Genomic DNA, 14411 nt, shown 5'->3' on the forward strand with positions numbered 1-14411 from the left:
TTACCAGGTACAGTGAAGGTCCTTGCTGCATCATCCTGTATAACAGTGCTGGAGCAACTCTGAGATGCTGCAGCACCCAGATGTCCTGCCTACTTAAACAGCTGACTCCTACCCAGCTCAGTAAGCTACAGTCCTTAGAGGCTGCCAGCCTGAAGAGGCAGAGAGCACTCAGAGGATGCAGTATTTCACAGACTCACCCCTGGAACACAGCAGGGGTCAATTATGTGTGTCACACACACACACGTAATCACGTAATGTGCCGGCTAGGCAATTGCTCTGCGGTTCACTGTTAGGGAAGGTGTTAAGTGGAAAACAAAAGAGAGGAGGAGGTGAAAATTGACTGAAGGTCTATCTTATTTCTTTTGTTAGATGGCCTACCAAACATACAATGCCAGAAAGGTCTAATTCCTGGCCTTTGCTCCTTCAAGGCCTCCTATCTGAGACATGGGCTGTATGGAGGAGTATACGCTCCACAGATAGCCAGCTATGAATAAGCTATCTTATGCTATGAATAAGTAGAGATCTTATTTGCCTAAGAACTCCCCTTCCTAAGTAGCCCCAGTGTCCTGTGGACAGTGGAGTGCAAATTCTTACCCTGCAGTCTCTATTTAGCCCCAGGAACAGGGAGTCCGATGCATCTGCAAGTTTTGAGGTAATCAGAGGCCACAATGCCATGCACAGATATATGAGAGGAGCTGAGATCTGTCACAGTCCATTTGGTTGTCAGCTCTATTCTGATACCTACAAGAAATATTATCCCTTGCTTTGTAAGAATAAGCTTATTTGCTCAGGATTTGTATTTGAGGCATGACTGTACCGCTGTCTGCCTTAGTTATTCAGCAGGAAATCTGCAGTCTCTCACTGAAATTATAGCAAGTCCCATATTTGCTCTGTATATGTTATGTAAGAGTTACTATTCTGGGCTATGCTAAATTTAAAAGAGAAATCTATCAGGGACTCCCACCAGCAACTTGGGCATTGAAATGTTCAGGAGAATCTCCTTCTTTGATTAGGCAGATTGTGAGCACAAAAGCAGAGTTTGAAGCTTAATTTACATCCCAGTTTGAGTCAAAAGAGAAAATTGTAAAGCCCTAGACAATTTGTCAATGATACTGTAATTTAATTTACCCCCAGAAAAAAATTTCAGTTCCGGTGACACACAGCATTTATAAGGGGGCATATCCTGAGGCCCCTAAGCAATAGATTAAATTCCTTTTCTAGACTCGTTAGGGAGGGTCTGATATACAAGTGATACAAACCATGGATGGCCTACACTCAAGGCATGTAGGCTTATTAGAACCTTGTGAAAATAAGCTCTCCTCACTCCTGAATGTCCATGGCTTAGGTGGGGCTCACACACAGACCTTGTACTGCTTTACCTCCTAGAAGTGATTTTTATCTACTTTTAAGTGGTTAAAATGTCAAGTGAATGCCACAGAATATGTGATAGATTGCTTGTGGCTTTCACCCTACCCACATTTTACTAAATAACAACAATAATTGGATAACTTCTTAATTTACCAGTGCTAAGAAAATTAAGGGGGGAAAAAAAGAAATAAACACTCAGAGCTACATGTTCAGATGTTTACTGGCACCTAAATGTATGGCATAAACCTGCAGAAACCTAGATGTTTTGATCAATGCTTGTAACATAATGAATATACACTGTCTCTGAAAACTTTTCATTTAATGACATAGGACAGCAGATTGTAAAAAGGCTTGAATAACACTTTTGGGAAAGCTTTAGCAAGAAGGCAGATAAAGTGAGACTCCCCAAAGGATGATGTTGTGACAAACAGGTCAATACCTAAAACCGTGACTGATCCCACTCTGCTCTCTATCCTACTCCAGGCTACCTCATTCAGTTCAAATCCAGCTCCAAAGGCTATTGAAGGCCTCAAAAGTTGCACGATCTTTCTGTCCAGCGTTTCCTGGGGTGCTCTGTGCATGCCAGAGGGGGAAGTCTGTTCCAACCCGGGCTACGTCACTGATGCTCCACCAGCATCAGTGACACTCCTGACTGCCACCGGCATTTGAGGAATGATGGAGCTGCTCATCAGGTTATTTCCCCCAAATACTTGCTTCCAATTGAACATTTTACCATTAAACACCTTATCATGGGCCAGGCTAGGAAAAAGAAAGGCCCCTGAGGTTTTTAAATGTCAGTGAAACGTTGAGAGCTGTGTTTTCAGCTCTCATGTACAAGGAGTTGAGTGCAGGCTCCCTGTGAACAGGAATGGTGCGTATTTATCACCGTGTTTTTTCACATGTTCGGTAACTGGTCTGTTGTGGTGTGAGCAGCAGTTCTTTGCTGCTGATGGGTTTCCACCAGGAAGGTGCCTTAGCATATACTGGGAAGGAGCTGGGCTCCTTGAGACACCCGAAAATCCCTATCTCCACTCAGCACAGGGAGGCTTCACAGGTGGGCTGCTGAAACTGCTGCTTCTCGCTCGCTGTGCAGAGAATCAGGCGGCCCTACAACACTTTGAAACGCTTGTAATTTTCCCCGTAACAAGAAGGACAACGGCCTCCACAGCCGGTTCCACACCAGGGCCGGCGGTGCCGCCACCGCCCTCAGGGGCCACAAGATGGCGCCGCGCGCGGCTCCCAACATGGCGGGCGCGGGCGGCGGCAGGGTAGGAGTTGTGCGCTGTCTCCGGCACTGCTCGTTTTGCTGAGGGAAAACGCGGGGCCTCGGGTGTCACAGCCCTGCCCTTGGCCTCAAGTGCTACGGAGGACACACACTGCACTTGCTGGGGATGAAGGCTCAACCACCCAAGCACACTCCAAAAGACTACAAGACCCTTGCTTATGGTCAAGTACTAATACTTTACATACGTGCAGCACACATGCATACTTCTTCTTGTCCCCAGATTTTCAGGTTTTAATTTTCCTTTGTTTAAGAAACTAAGTAATTACACGAAGATCTTCAGCAAGTCTTGGGACAAAGCTGGGCATGAGCTGCAGGGCACTGAGCTGCTGGTCCTTCTGAGACTGCTTGTGCTTCAGCTGGGATACTCCAAATAAAAACTGCTCTATGCAGCCAGAGCTTTTCAAGCCAAAACCTTAATGGAGCTGAAAGCCAAACGTGACTGAAACCCCCTGTGTATCAAAAGCAGAGAAATCCCAGCCAGTTCTGGTGTGCTGTCAACATTAACAAGGCTAAGTGGGCTATTACGGCTCCAAAGAATTACCTCTGCTCTTATAGGTGAGAATAATCGTACCACATTTCAATCCAACACCATGCTAAAGAAAAGAAGGCTTAGAGGCAAGTAGTTGTACAGAAAATTCTTACTTTTTATCTTTTGGAAAACTGTGAAGCTGTATGGAAAATTTCAGGCCTGTGGTCCATGAATAGCTGCAAAATGCAGCCACATTAGTGACAAAACTCTAAAATATACTCTAAAAATCTCTGCACTTTTAGAACACTTCCCATTGGTGTACCTTGTAATGGGGATCAGTGCTAATGCTGGGATTTTAATTCAGGACTTTTACCTCTCAGCAACTCTGGTTCCTGTGTAACAGTGCTATGATAGAAAATTATTCCCATGGAGCCAATTGCACCTTCAGAAATTTGGAAAAGGTGGGGCTCCCCTTCCTGCTGAAGGGGTGTTCAGCTGTTGAGACAGTATCATACTGTGTCTTCCTCCCAGGACCCTTCTGGGAATTGCATAATCCAGAATCTATGCCAGAAGGAGTGGATTGACTTAGGAGTTCACTCAGTATCCCTGGAAAATCTTCATAAAGTTATATATTCTTCCTGGATGTTCAATCCTCCTGTGAAATCACCCTGCCAGAGCATCCAGAGTGGCTTCTGGGACAGCATCAGGGTATAAATGGCCTCCTCATGGCTCTCACAGATCCCTAGAGGACATCAGAGCTTGCAGCAGCTCCACTGTCTGCAGGGTAAACCTGTGAGGAGTCATGGAGGCATTTCTTCCCTCTGCTGTGCCTCCTGCAGATTTTTCCTTGGGAAGGGATGATCTAAGCCCACGTGATTTGGCATTCAATGTTTTTACCCTAACAACAGCTGTAGGGCACTTCCCATGCAGAGGTAAAGAGTTTTGCGTCTCTGCCACTGCTGAGCAGCTGTTAATAGTCTGTACAAAGTATATCTCTGTGCCAAAATTCAGGCTTCTCCTTTAAGTAACTTACAAACTAGCCTTCTGGAAATGCCTTTGGCTTATTTAAGTGCCAGCAGTGCCCTCATCACTGGGGGAGGAGGGGAGAGAGCTGAAATATGAGGTCATGCTCTAGTCATGTGACTGCTGCCGCATCTGTCAACTGTGATACAAATACTAATCATACCCGTGCATTTATGACATTCAAACCTGCTCAGCAAAGTCTCTCCTCCTGTCTGGTGCCTTTGCCCTTTCTCTACCTAGGGGTCATCTTAAAAGTTGCCTAAGCAAACTTGCACCACAAATCACAAAGCATACATTTTGGTGATCCTGTTGTACTGAATATTGCATTGTACCACAAAAATCACATTCTAATTAAATCCTTTCCCTGCAAAAAGCTTCAGGGCAGTCTCTTGGGTGGGACTGTTTGGAGTGGCAAATTTAACCACTGTGTTTCAGGAGAGCTCAGAGCCTGTTAGGCTGAGCAGGAGTGAAAGCAGGCCCCTGCCTGGAGAAAATGGGGTTTGAGACCTTTTTCCAAACTATCTGCAAGATTCTCACCTCAGCTGCAGTGTGGCTGTGGAGGTTATGCAATCACTGGATAAAGTAGTTCAGGATTTAGGTTGGTTTTTTTTTTTTTTTTTCAGTGACTGTATTATGACTACAGAGATAGCCAGATCCATTGTGGGTTACATCAGGAGGTGCAGCAGCACACCACTGTTTTCTCTCTCTCTGCAGCCTGCCTTCTGTATTGCAGACTCAGAATCATTGCCAGCACAGTGTGGACACATTCCCATTGTGTACAAGTTTCCATTTTTATTTGGTGAGCCATGGCAGAGAAGAATGAATACAGATTGTGTACTGGGTAACCCCTGAATTATTAGAACCACAGGATTAAATTTAATTTAATTTAATGGATTTAATTGCATAGGATCCAGCAACATCCAACAGTATTTGTTGCAAGTAGTAAATTCATCAGAACTGTACAAGGCCTTATAGATTAGCCCCTGTATGAGAGAGATTACTCCCTACATTAGCCAAATGTAGATTTTTTTAGGAAAAATATAAGAACATTATGCCAAACCAGAATTCAGCTATCTCAGCAATTTAACATCAACAGAGGCCAAGGTCGATGCTTAGGGAACATTTCTCTCAGAAGAGTGTTTTTTTCTCCAAGAACATTGTAGCTCTTTTTGGCAAAGTTGAACAGTTTCCTGAGTCAGAGGTGGCATTTGGATCATCATATTTAATAGCCAAGGGTGGAATCATCCTTCACAAATATTTCCAATCTTTTTAAAGCACGCTTACGCATTTTTGCGGCTACAACTGGTGGTTATGAGTCACAACAGCATTAAGCACCATGTTAAAGCAATTGTTTTCTGATTGTTTAAAACCTGCTCCCTGCTAATTTCCTTACTTTTCAGTTTACATTTATCTCATCTGTTAAGCACCATAAAACCATATTTGATGAGTTATAAGTTGATTCATTATTCTCTCCACACTCAGTAGAGAATCAGAGAGAAAAGTAAGCAAGCTATTGAAGTGGAGGGAAGAAGGACTATGATCCTTGCTGGCAGCATTTGGGCTGTCTCTGGCAGCTAGTGGTGATGTAGGAGAAGAGCTGTACTCTGTAGCTACCCTACAAAACCCATCACATACCCCAGAAGAAATCTGGTAAAGGGGGAAGGCTCTTGTAGCTGTTCATAGGAAATGGTGAACGAAGGAAAAAAAAAGTTCACCAACATTTCCTTTCAAAGCTTTGAGTCCCTTCTGCTGCTGCAGAAAGAAACCAGACACTCAATTCTATGCTCCTGCCCATAATCCCTCAGTTGAAGAAGATGCTTACCCAGGTGACAGTGAGTATGAGGTTAAGGCAGGCTTAAGGTCACAAGTATATGAACATACTAAGACATCCTGAGGATGTGTTGGCCAATAATGCTTTAAATTGGAAATCGCAATCTCTGGGAAATTTGTGATCCATGAATAATTTTTACAGAGCTTACAAAAATTGGCAGAGGCTAATGCTGGCAACGGAGAAGTTACATGGACCTTGAATGAAATTTGCTAGCAAAATCCTTAGTGACTAACCCAGCTCTGACAAATATCAATAACAGCAAGAGTGAGACCATTGTTTAGACATACCCAAATTTGAATCAGCCTCATCCCATGCTTTAGCATTATAATTAACAGCTGTGCTATGAGTGTGGTGTTTGCAACCAACTAGGGACAAGACTTATATCACACCCCTTGATAGAAAATGGAATTGTATGTCTTTGACATTGTCATATGAGAAAATTCAAGGGAAAAGACCAGTAGAAGATAAGGGCAGGCTTCACATTCACTCCTAGGTATTTAATGAGTTAAGAAGTGCTGTCAGGCCCAGCTTCTCACTTTGGGCTGTTAGGTGCAGTACAAGCAGAAGGCTGCGAGTTCTGACTGAGTCAGTAGCAGTTTGGTGTGCATTCTGTCCTCTGCTTGTCTGTTGGTAGCTTCTGACTCTTGCCTGGCATTCGGCATCACGGCAGGAGTTAGGCTTTTCTCAGACTGAAATCTCCTTGAAGACAGCAATATCTTACTGTAGGCCACAGTATGACAGAGCCTCTAACTGCAGCAGGAGATGTGTTACTATGAATGTCTTTGTTTGTATACGTCATATTTTGCATTTGATAAATAAGCTCTGCAATGGGAGAGATTTCCAGATGCAAAAAATTCTCTTAGAGCTTCCTTAATAGAAAAAGCATTTGATGCTTGAAAGAGCATAGTAACAAGTTGGCACTGCATCTAAGCCTTTTATAACAGTTTAATTCACACCCTCTCTCCAAATGTAAATTAATCCAGATTGGGAAATGTTGAAAATCTGAAGCAATGTATGTAATTTGGTACTAGCAAAAGGGTGGGGAATGAAGAATAAGAGAAAACATCCTGCTCAAATCCTTGTATGAGCATTAAGCCTATTTTTTAAGCTCCCTGGTCTTGAGACTAATAGCACTACTGACTACAACAATCAGAAACTGAGCATATGGCCCCGAACTTCCCTCGTGGACCTGCTGAAAAATTCTCTATTACTTAAAACTTCACAGTTTAGTTTCCCACCTCTTTTTCAAAATCAGGAGAGCAAAATTTTTAATGACACTGAACTAAGTTTGGAAATTATGACTTCAGAGCACGGATTTTGAGGAATATTTTTATTTTTCAATACAAAAGATGGCAGAAAAATATGACTCTTGCAAAAAAAGTGCTTGCTGTGCATGTGTAGGAAAAACACACAGGTACAGACTGAATAATGTTTGGAAATGCTTTTGTTCAGTTGCATGACTATTCTGTAACATGGCTCCATTTATTTAAACAAAATTTTCCCCTCTAATTATTGATTTTTAAAAAACAGGCCACTTCCCATTAAAATGTTCCTAGGCATACCCTAGCAGAGCAAAGGCTGGCATCCTTCAGTCAGTCAGACAGGTGGCAGGGCACTTGCATAAAAGCTGCCATTAGCATAAGCACTCCTTAGCTGGTTCTGCTTCTAGCACTTGGCCCTTCTCTGTGCTCTTTGGAAAAATGGGTGTATCAAGTCTCAAACCTGGGAACCCTCTGGGGGGTGACTCTGTGTTTGTGGAGCTGATGCAAAGGAGGTGGAAGGTGTTTTGGTTACTGCAGATTACCGTGTGAGAAAGGCATGACCCAGTGAACAGGACTCATTCGCTGCAAGAGAAGTAAATTCATGGAGATAGCAGTCTTTGCGTAATTAATGGAGATAGCAGCGTCTTTGCATGCAAACACACAGAGCTGACTTCCACATAACTATGCTACATCCAGCTCTGCTGCCAGGAAGGGACCTGAGGTTTGATGTTATCTCTGATTTCAGGGTACAGGTTGTTCAAAATTAAGGGTGTTCATAAACACAGCAGTGTTACTATCTTAGGGGGAAGGTGGCCTGTATTACTTTCCTCTGATGACTTTATAATGTGCAGTTATTTCTGTAAATGCTTATGTCCCTATGTCTGTCTCTTTGGATTTCTTGTGGTCAGTCAGACAGATTCTAGAGACCCACACACACAGGAAGTCGCAGCATCTTTGTCTTTTCCAGAGAGAGGATAACTCAAAGAGTGCAGATCCATGTCTGAAAACATGAAGGAGAATTTTCTACTGGCTTTTAGGATAACATGAAGCTGGATGGTGAGTAAGGGAACTGGGATTTGTCTGATGCCAACAGAAAATTCTAGAACAACTCAACCAGCTTGAAATTAAAAATATTTACAACCATTACTCCCAGTATTTTGGCAGTCATTCTAGTGAACAGATGATCACATTGCTTATATCTGGGAAAGGAAGGGGGCACACGTAACATGTGAGGAGGTGGCCAGTTTCCTTTAGGAATTTGTGAATTCAAAAGCAAGCCTGTTTTGACCTGGGAAGAAACAGCTCTCTGAAAATATTTTGCATGGCTTCAATGACACTTAATCTCTGGTTGCCACAGAAATCTTCCTCAGGGAGAGTGCTGGAGTTGTCTGTGCTTGGAGTTGTCTTGCTTTTTTTCCTCTCCTGCACTGCTCAACTGCACAAAGGCTATATAAAATTTATTTCTAAAGCAAGATTTGCTTTGTTTGGATTCGTCCAGTGACCAAATTCAGATATCACAGGAGCTGATGCAACTGGGTTGACTCATGCCACTGCTGAATTCTTTTCAAAATCTATTACTATAAGCTGAAGTGTACATCAGCTTTTATCTCCTTGAGCTCTTGATATTGCCTAGCATTAACCATCACTTTTTGATGATGGCTTCATGCATGGAAGGAGCAGTGAGTTTGGTGGCAGTTGTGCTCCTGCATATTCCTGAATATTCATTAACATCTCCTGAAGTATTTCACCATTCTTAAGTGGGCACGATAATGCCAGTTTTCCCATGGAAAATATATCTTCACGTTATTCTTTGAAAATTTCAAATGCTTGAATTGACTTAAAAAGATTTTTTCTTTGCCCTTTCCACCACAGTGTTTTCCAAGCCGTCCTGGAAGAAGAGTTTTCAAGTTGTGGAAATGAAAGGTCAAGAAGGTTTCAGTTACCCTTCAGAGACAGCTGTGGTATACAATTTTACATCAGAGGACAGAAGGGGTCAGAGGTGTGCATCCCCTGTTTCCACTGACACCACTGGTCCTTCCTCTCTGGTCTTCTGCCAGCATGACTCCTTTGCCACAGCATTTCCATCCTTTCACAGAGCTCTAGGACTGAAAATTCAGTAATGAGTTTGTGGCTGAGTTTTGACAGAACTTGAACTAAGGATTACATTATGTGGAGTCCTAGCCAAGACTTAAGCTTCACTCCACCTATAGACAGCTTGGATCTGTTTTTAAGGGTGTTCATGTACCTCACAAAGAGCTCACTCATATACTTCTCAAAACTCAGCTGTAAAATGTGCCAGAGAGATCCACCAAGTATTTTGTGATAACTATCCTTTTTCTTGTTTTTTTTTTCCTGAAGAGATAGAAGCTGAGCTCAGTTGAAAACTGGTGCAGTGTTTTAGGCTTCAGTTATACATGCATCTGTAAAAGTTGGTTTCTCTGTATATACCTGCAAAAGAAGAGAGCTCATCCTTAGCTCAGTGCTTCTGACTCATTAAAAACAGATCCCATGAGAGCAGTAAATAAAATAGCAAAATGGTGATGAACACCATTCACCTGGTATAAAAGAGTCAGTCAGCAGAAAAGCGTTCAAACCAAACTACCACCCCCCACACAGAAAAAACCCAACACAGTCTACCAATGCATCTAGTCCGTTCTAGAAACTTTAGGACTCTTCAGAATTGTTTTCTCATCGTGAATCACAGACCGACACATTGCAAAGATGCTCTTTAAATATATTTCAAGACTCAAGGAAATAGTGAATATCAGATCTTTAAAGCATCTTTCCTTTTTACTGACTGACAAAATCCCTTAATTAATACCAAGTTAGGATTTCCTGGCAGTAGTTGCAGCTCTTATAAAATATCAGCTTCAGCAAAATTCAGACTTTTTGAAGCCAGGAAATACAGAGTTTAGCTCAACATTCAAGCAACCTTTATTTTTCCCTCCTGGGAGCTGGCAATGGGAACAGGGAACTGGCAGTATTTGATGAGCTGATTAATGCTGTGTGAAATGGTAGAAAGCTTAGTAAACTATGATAGTAGGGAAAATGGGAGTCCATACCTTCAGATGGGGCCTCAGCCCCACAGTGCTCATCACTTCTATGGGTGGGATCAAAAGTGCAAAGTAAAGTAGGAAAAATGTTCTGTGGGCTTAATAATACGTGTGTGACTAAATGGTGAGTCGGGGAAAAGATAAAATTTAATTGTCATGGAATTTTTGTCTAGGAAATTGGGTCAGAGCATGTGTGTAAAAGAAGTGTCACTTTGAATACAGTCCACTTTTCCAAAGACAAGAGGTGCCTGAGCTATAGTAGTTATATGTTATGTTCTCTGAAAATCATTCACTGCAAAGGTGAATTATTTCCATTACAGGTATATAAAGCTTGAATTGAATATTGCTTTATTATCCTCTGTATTTTCTGGTTTCTCAGAAGTTCAAATTATGCTTGTATCGACTTCATGGAAGCAGCTGAGGAGCTTTAACCATATGTCAGCAAAGTTTTCCAGGAAAGTAATGTTTTTAATAAGGACTGGGTTTTTTTAGATCTTGGAAGTTCTTTAGGTGCTTGTAGTTAATATTGCAGCAACAGCACTAATGAAATTAAAAAAACGTGACTCTGAAACCCTGTTCTCTCTATCGTTATATGGAAGGAGATTGTCACTACTCACTGAAATCTTTGGCATGTGAAGTTATCAATACCATAATGAGAGAATCCTCAGAAATTATGGTTCCTCTTTTATTCCAATACATACCTAAGAAACAAATTATGGGTCTCTTCTCCCTCCCCTCCATTTCCCATCAGGATACATAAAACTCTGCCTGAGAAAATTTCCAGCATGTTCTTTTCTTCCAGCCCTATTAAACCATTAACTTTCTAGAAGCTGTTAGCACCTAAGGTGTTTCTAATGCTTCAGAGTGAGCTGCTTACAGCCTGTGTTCCCCTGCATATGCTAGATTCCCCAAGCCTGGATTTCTGTTCTCAGGTCTGTTTTTAATGCCTTCCAGCTTTCTCCACATGCCAGATTACATGAGAAGTTGTTGAAGAGGACAGCCAAATAAAGACCTATCTTTCCTTACCAGTGCAAGGTGCATTTGGGTCCTAAAGCAGGAGTAGGGGTACTGTGGGGTTGCCTGCCTTTCCACTTGCTTCTCTTGTTCTCCACCTCCATTTCCCAGTATCCCATTCTACTACTATACCAAAGATGTTTATACCTCCATTTGGCTTTACAATTGAATCTTACTGGTGTACAGAAGATTAACTCATTTAGGGACTTACTTCTGTCTGTCAAGGAGTTCTAGAATCAAATTCAGAGAACCTGTTGAAAGAATTCCAAACTTCATGAAAATTCAAACTTGAATCCAGATTTCATCAAAGGTTGTGGAAAATCCAGATGTCAGTTTTAGGGTCAGATTCATTTATAACAAGTGGAATTTAAAAGGTTTTTTTTTTTTTCATGCATATATATCTAGAGCTGGAAGAATTGTTGATTGGTTAGTTGGTTTTTGCACAAAGGGGAATATTGCCAGATTTACCAGAATTAAAAAATAATAATTACTGGTAAGAATCAAGGGAAATAATTTGCTTTGGATAAGTGCAGCTCAATAAAAATGCAATTTGGAACACATAGGCCTTGCAATGCCTTGCAATGATGACATTTATCCTAGTAAATTACACAAAGTCAGAGTATATTATCAAATGCTAAGACTCAGTTGCCAGCACTGTGACATCCCTAGAACATTCTTTGGGGTAGTTTTGAATGGAGCAACCCCATGATTCTCCCAGGGAACTCACCAATGCCATGTAGGAATCAATTTTAGCTTTCCAGAACCAGATATTTTGGGGATTAGTTTTGTTTCAAAATACAGGAAGGAGTCAGTATTCCTTTCTCAAATCCCATTCCATTCATGTAACAATACCTCTTCTGATCTTTGGCAGTGAACCAAGGTTTATTTCATTCTCCTTTTGGTACACCATGGTACATAACAGCCATGCCAGACTATACAGTCTTGAGTGCTGCCATGAGTCAGGGATGAATCAGAGGTGGGTATTTAGTAGCACCCATGAAAGGGATGCTCTGATGCTGTGGGGATATATGGAGCCATAGAGGTGGCATCAACTGAGGAGGTTAAGTGCTTAATCCTCTCTTCCATGCCCAGGAATGGTGGTGATTTGAGCTGTACAAAAAGCCCCATCATGATGCAGATTTTATTTCCAACAAAATGTCTGGTGAACTGCAAGGCATTGTTATCAGGTTGGCCTGAGGAAAAGAAGTGCTGCTTCTTGACACTTAGCCCAGTGCTAAGTAGCTGAGTAGAAATTTAATTCTGCTCAGGTTCCTTCACTGAATATGAAATAGCACCGAGAGAACTCTGGTATAATTTATTTTTTATTTTAATACTGTATCTTGAAATGCAAGATTTGTCAAGAAACCTGTGGGAGACAGGTGCCCTAATCTCACCAAGTTTCCAACAGATTTATTTTCTGCTTTAAATCCTTGTGTAGAAAACTGAATTTTATATTAGCCTGAATAAAACACAAAATTAACTTTAGGCATGGGCTTGGATCGGTGGACCTCTCATATTTGAAATTTAGTACCCTTTCAGAAGTTATCTGAACCAGACACTTTTGTTTCTTTTTTTGGTTGCTGTTTATTTTTTCTTTTTCTTAATATCTCTTTTAGCCCTGCCAGGAGTATGACAAGGACATAAGCTGTTCAGAGGATAAAAGTTCACTTTAATGAATATTTTTGAGATTTGTCTTTGTTCTAATTAGCAATACAATCTGAAAATTTTGCTGTCCTTAAAGAAACCCCAAAACTTCTGCAAGCAAAATGAAGCTGGTGGAAATGCTTAATGATGGCACCTTTTCATTTATGTTGCACCATATGCTAACACTATGCTAACTTAAATTGAAACCGTAGTGATTTAGAAATTAAAATGTTTTACTCTGCAAAAATAAAAATTGAATGTGTTGAAACTGTCAGAACATTTGTATGGCTTTCTTAAAACATTTTCATGGAATTGACATGATTTCAAAAGGTATTCTTCTCAAAGGATCTGATTTTTCAGAGGAAATATTTCCACTGATGTATTTTCTTTGACCACTTTTAAAGCTCCTGAACTAGAGGTATTAAGAACAAGCACAGAGTGCTGATTGTGACACTTTGCAGTGGGTAGTACAAATTTATTTTTGAAATATTGTATCTCATTCTCAGCAATGCATTCTAGTTTTGATCCTGGTGCTATTATTTCACATTTCCTATTTTGCTACTATATTGCTTTTGTGAGAACTCCCATCTCAGTTGCATCCATGCAAAAAAAGAAAGGAAATTTTGATAAAGAATCACAAGCTGCAACAGCATAACAGAATGAGACCAGACCTGTGCAGGAGCTTTCCAGGTAGGGCAGCACACTAGGCTGCTCCCTGAAGAAAACCAGTGATGCTTCCCCTGTTTGCAAAATTCATCCCCATTTGGAGATGGGGTCCACTACAGGTACACTAAAGAGCCAGTGTGCTTTAGCAGATGACCACTGCGGATGTCCTAAAATGTGTCATCCTGTCATTCTGATTTCATATAGTTCATCATCTCCCTTGCTTGGAGATATCACCATGTTCTTGAAAAACATGAGGAAGGCAAACTCGCAGCTGTGACCTTTTAGAATTGAGAGAAAATTAGAGTGGAAACTGACATTCAGAAGGAATTAGATCTGCAACTATCAAATTGTCTATCCTTTTTTGGCACATTAGAAATATGTGATTTCTTTCCTCTGTATTATCTGAAATACAGTCACATTCTCAGCTTTACCTAATCTTGGGCAGAAAAACAAAGCTGTAATGATTCATAAACTGTAGAAGTTGTGTTCTCACCACTTATGAAAACAGTATGAAAACAGTATGAAAACAGTAAATTATTATGAAAACAGTAAATTATTCTGACTAAAAACTGGGTTTGTGTTATGTTCACTTAGGTGTAACCTTCTGCTGAGGGACATCTCTACTTGAGGATGAGAGATTGATTGGTCTGAAAGACAATATGGTGCAAACAGGGAGTTCAGATGGCATTTTTCACTGACTTTCCTAAAGACTTAACGTTCCTTGTAAGTCTAGAAGTTTTTTTAGAGAACTAGAGAACCAGGGCTCCAATTTTCCACAGGCAGGGATGCCTAAAAA

At 41.2% G+C, this 14411-nt stretch overlaps 1 long non-coding RNA gene across 1 annotated transcript; it reads left to right on the top strand.

Moving 5' to 3' along the window:
- The first annotated feature begins 2678 nt into the window (after window positions 1-2678).
- On the top strand, window positions 2679-9197 carry LOC128805747 (uncharacterized). Its single transcript, XR_008436548.1, has 3 exons — window positions 2679-3208; window positions 8206-8294; window positions 9111-9197. It is a non-coding gene; the product is annotated as an uncharacterized LOC128805747 (long non-coding RNA).
- Window positions 9198-14411: the final 5214 nt, after the last annotated feature.

The sequence above is a fragment of the Vidua macroura genome, chromosome 3 (genome assembly GCF_024509145.1).
Source record: "Vidua macroura isolate BioBank_ID:100142 chromosome 3, ASM2450914v1, whole genome shotgun sequence".
In the NCBI taxonomy this organism is placed as follows: domain Eukaryota; kingdom Metazoa; phylum Chordata; class Aves; order Passeriformes; family Viduidae; genus Vidua; species Vidua macroura.